This window comes from Aegilops tauschii, chromosome 3, assembly GCF_002575655.3.
Source record: "Aegilops tauschii subsp. strangulata cultivar AL8/78 chromosome 3, Aet v6.0, whole genome shotgun sequence".
In the NCBI taxonomy this organism is placed as follows: Eukaryota; Viridiplantae; Streptophyta; class Magnoliopsida; order Poales; family Poaceae; genus Aegilops; species Aegilops tauschii.
The window spans coordinates 590,372,938-590,377,978 of record NC_053037.3 but is presented as its reverse complement, the minus strand read 5'-3'; positions in this window follow the sequence as shown (position 1 = coordinate 590,377,978).

The following is a 5,041-nucleotide window of genomic DNA, read 5'->3' as shown; positions in this document are numbered from 1 at the left end:
TAGTGGCATCCGAGCCAGGTCTATGCGTAGATGTTATATGCTCGAGTAGAGCACAGAGAGTTGTGGGCGATAATAGTCATACTGCTTACCAGCATGTCATACTTTGATTCAGCGGTATTGTTGGATGAAGCGGCCCAGACCGACATTATGTGTACGCTTACGCGAGACTGGTTCTACCGACGTGCTTCGCACACAGGTGGCTAGTGGGTGTCTGTTTCTCCAACTTTAGTTGAATCGAGTGTGACTACGCCCGGTCCTTGTTGAAGGTTAAAACAGCACACTTGACGAAAAATCGTTGTGGTTTTGATGCGTAGGTAAGAATGGTTCTTGCTAAGCCTGTAGCAGCCACGTAAAACTTGCAACAACAAAGTAGAGGACGTCTAACTTGTTTTTGCAGGGCATGTTGTGATGTGATATGGTCAAGATGTGATGATATATAAATTGTTGTATGAGATGATCATGTTTTGTAACAGAGTTATCGGCCACTGGCAGGTGCCATATGGTTGTCGCTTTATTGTATGCAATGCAATCGCCATGTAACTGTTTTTACTTTATCACTAAGCGGTAGCGATAGTCGTAGAAACAATAGTTGGCGAGACGACAACGATGCTACGATGGAGATCAAGGTGTCGCGCCGGTGACGATGGAGATCATGATGATGCTTCGGTGATGGAGATCATGAGCACAAGATGATGATGGGCATATCATGTCACATATTTTGATTGCATGTGATGTTTATGTTATTATGCATCTTATTTTGCTTAGTACGGCGGTAGCATTATAAGATGATCCCTCACTAAATTTCAAGGTATAAGTGTTCTCCCTGAGTATGCACCGTTGCGACAGTTCGTCGTGCCGAGACACCACGTGATGATCGGGTGTGATAAGCTCTACGTTCACATACAACGGGTGCAAGCCAGTTTTGCACACGCAGAATACTCGGGTTAAACTTGACGAGCCTAGCATCACTACAAAAAAAGACACATCCATGACATTTTGGGCCGAACGAATTTTTTTCTGTCATACATATGACACTTCTATGACGATAATTGTGACAAAACCCGGTATCATCATAGATGTGGTGGGCTCCTACTTCTATGACAAAAAATCATGACAGAAAATGGGCTTTTCGTCCTGGGCGGGCCGGAGACGCAGCTGCATGACATTCTTTGGGCCATCCATGACGAAAAAAACCGTGGTACAAGCGAGGGCGAGGAAAATTTCGGCGAGTTCCCGGTTACGGTGGGAGGTCGGGGGCCGAGCGATGCGCGTTTATCTCGTACACGTATGCGCGTGTGTGCGAGGCGTTGGCTCTAACTGAACCCGAGCGAGGCGTTGGGCTCTAACTGAACCCGAGCGATTGCACTGCAGGCTACGCGTTACTGAACCCGAGCGATCGATCGATGGCTGTTAACTGAACCCGATCGAGCGATTCCTTCGCTACTGCTGCTAACTGAAGCCGATCGATGCTGCCTCTGGGATGAAGAGTGAGTGTTGTGTGTGGGGGGGGGGGGGTTTGGATGAACAGTGAGCGGTGGCGTTGCCTCTGGATGAACAGGACCCCGTGGTGTGCTGGAGGGCTGGATGAACAGTAGACGGTGGAGGGGTGCCCGTGGAGGGGTGGTTGAACAGGACCCCGTGGTGTGGAGGGCTGGATGAACAGTAGACGGTGGAGGGGTGCCCGTGGAGGGGTGGTTGAACAGGACCCCGTGGTGTGGAGGGCTGGATGAACAGTAGACGGTGGAGGGGTGCCCGTGGAGGGGTGGTTGAACAGTAGCCGGTGGAGTAGCGCGCGGTGGAGGCTGGATGAACAGGAGCCCGTGGAGGCTGGAGGAGGTCGACGGTAGCCCGTGGAGGCTGGAGGAGGTCGACGGTGGAGATGAACAGTATCCCGTGGAGTCCCGTTTTGCGGTACGCCACACCCCTCCCGATGAACAGGACCCCCGTTTCGACCGTTTTGCGGTACGCCACACCCCTCCCGATCAACAGGACCCCCGTTTCGACCGTAGGAGGTCCATTTCGTCCGTTTTGCGGTACGCCACACCCCTCCCGATAAACAGGACCCCCGTTTCGACCGTAGGAGGTCCGTTTCGTCCGTTTTGCGGTACGCCAGACCCCTCCCGATGAACAGGATCCCGTTTCGAACGTGGCCGGTCGAACACAAGGCCGTTTCCTCCGTTCTGCGGTACGCCAGGCCTCGTTTCCATCGCATGTTCCGTCCAAGCCCTCCCGATGAACACGACCACGCATTCTGTTCCGACCCAGCCGGTTGGCTCCCACGCGTTCCAATGCCTCCCGATGAACACGACGCATTCCGTTGCCTCCCCATGAACATGACGCATTCCGTTGCCTCCCCATGAACACGACGACGACGCTGTTTCTCCGTTCCGACCCAGCCATGTCAACGAGCCCTCGCCGTACGTATGCGCGAGTAGGCGTTCGAGACCCCGCCCGTATGTACACATACGTGGCCGTATTTTCTTTCTTGCACCCTCGCCGCTGTACGTACATGTACATGCTACGTGCGCGCCTCTACTACGACACGTGCGCGCCTCTACATCCACCAGTATATATGTACGTACACGTTCGCGACCAGAATGACAACGCTATGTACGCTTCGCCCAGGTGGGTCCTGACTGTCAGGCACTTCCTTGCATGCGAAGATGTAGCTGGTGGGTCCCAGCAGTCAGGGGGGCGAATCGTTTTTTTGCCCGGACGCACTTCCTTGCGTGCGAAGATGTAGCTGGTGGGTCCCAGCAGTCAGGGGCAAACGTTTTTTTCACGAAATACGGTGGCCCGTTCGGTGGGTCCCCGCTGTCAGGTGGAGGAATAATTCTTTTGCATGTAATAAGGAGGCACTTCCTTGCTGCGGCCGTGGACCCAGCTCTCAGCCTCTCCACGTACAGTCCACGTCCAATGGAAGCCGTTCCTTGACCACGTTGACCACGCCGCGCCGAGAGCACCAGGGCGGTGGACGACGGCGAGGCCTAGGAAGGGGACGACGCGGAGCCGGGGAAGACGCGGCAGTGGATGCCCACGCGTAGAGGAGTACGAGGGTTCACTGGTTCGCTGCGGTGTGAGGCTGCCGTCGCCGCAGAATAACAGGGGGTGTGGGTGAGTAGAGGGATGGCTTGGCCAGCGGTGGGAGTAGTAGGGGGCGGTGAGGCCTCCGCCGCATCGCAGCCGGCCACGGGAGGCAGGAGCACGAGGCACGACTGACGTTGGTTTGGGCGGCTGGAGCAAGAAGACCAGAGGTTGAAGAAGCACTACGGCCGTTGGATGGACATCGTACGATCACTGGAGGTAGAATCGTGCATATTGACTAAGTTGACAAAGCCCTGTGTCCCCGTCAACTTAGTAGGCCCACAAGTCAGCCTGCCACTATACTGGGTCCCAGCTAACAGGGGGAGTATTCATTTTTTGTGTGCGTAATAAGGAGGCACTTCCTTGCGTGCGAAGATATAGCTGGTGGGTCCGAGCTGTCAGCGGCGGTAACGTTTTTTCGCGAAATACAGAGGCCCTTTCGGTGGGTCCCTGATGTCAGGTGGAGGAATCATTATTTTGCGCGTAATAAGGAGGCATTTTCTTGCGTGCGGCCATGGACCCAGCTGTCGGCCTCTCCACGTACAGTCCACTTCAGATGCATGTCGGTCGTTGACCACGTTGACCAGGCCGCGCCGAGAGCACCAGGGCGGTGGACGATGGCGAGGCCTAGGAAGGGAACGACACGGAGGCAAGGAAGACTCGGCAGTTGTTTCCCACGCGGAGGGGAGTACGACTGTACGAGGGTTTACTGGTTCGTCTGCCGTCGCCGGAGAATAACAGCAGGTGTGGGTGAGTAGAGGGATGGCTAGGCCAGCGATGGGAGTACGGTGGGGCGGTGAGGCCTGCGCGGCAGCACAGCCGGCCGCGGGGAGGAGGGAGCAGGCAGTCCCGCCGGCGCTTGTTTGAGCGGCTGGAGCAGGAAGAGCAGAGATTGAAGAAGCATGACGGCCGTTCGATGGACATCCAACAGTCACTGCTTGTGCGTCAACCTTTTTTTAGGAAAGCCTCAAATCTGTGGAAAACAGTATACATCCCATCTGCCATTATTTCTAATAATTTACAGCCCATTTGCTAATTCTTAAGGTTTTTTTGGAGCCCATATTCTTTTTGTTAGCATTACAGCCCATATTGTGGCCACGGTTAAAAAATTATACGAAATTTTGCATATTTCGGTGCAGTCCGAACTGTTTTTAATCCCGAAATTTCGACTCACTTTCAAACTGATTTTAAAAATAAATGTATATCAATATAAAATCCAACAAATTCTCCACACATAAAAATTAATGTAATTTAAAATCTTGAAATGAAAAAAAGATATTTGAAACTAATTGCCGGTTTGATGTGTTTTAAAAATGTACAGCCCATTTCTCAATACTGATAGGCCATTTTCTCGGCCAGCCGAATGAAGCTCTCCTTGTCTTGAAAGATTTGCAGCCCAACAGGCCTGACAAAGCGACTTACTTGGCAAATCACAAAAAAACTGGGCTGTGGCCGTGGACCCAGCTGTCAGCCTCTCCACGTACAGTACTCTTCCGATGGAAGTCGGTCGTTGACCACATTGACCACGCCGCACCGAGAGCACCAAGGCGGTGGACGACGGCGAGGCCTAGGAAGGGGACGACGCGGAGCCGGGGAAGATGCGGCAGTGGATGCCCACGCGAAGAGGAGTACGAGGGTTCACTGGTTTGGCTGCGGTGTGAGGCTGCCGTCGCCGCAGAATAACAGGGGGTGTGGGTGAGTAGAGGGATACCCTAGGCCAGCGGTGGGAGTAGTAGGGGGCGGTGAGGCCTCCGCGGCATCACAGCCGGCCACGAGAGGCAGGAGCACGTGGCACGACCGGCGCTGCTTTGGGTGGCTGGAGCAAGAAGACCAGAGGTTGAAGACGCACTATGGCCGTTGGATGGACATCGTACGGTCATTGGAGCTAGAATCGTTCATATTGACTAAGTTGACAAAGCCCTCCATCCTCGTCAACTTAGTAGGCCCACAAGTCAGC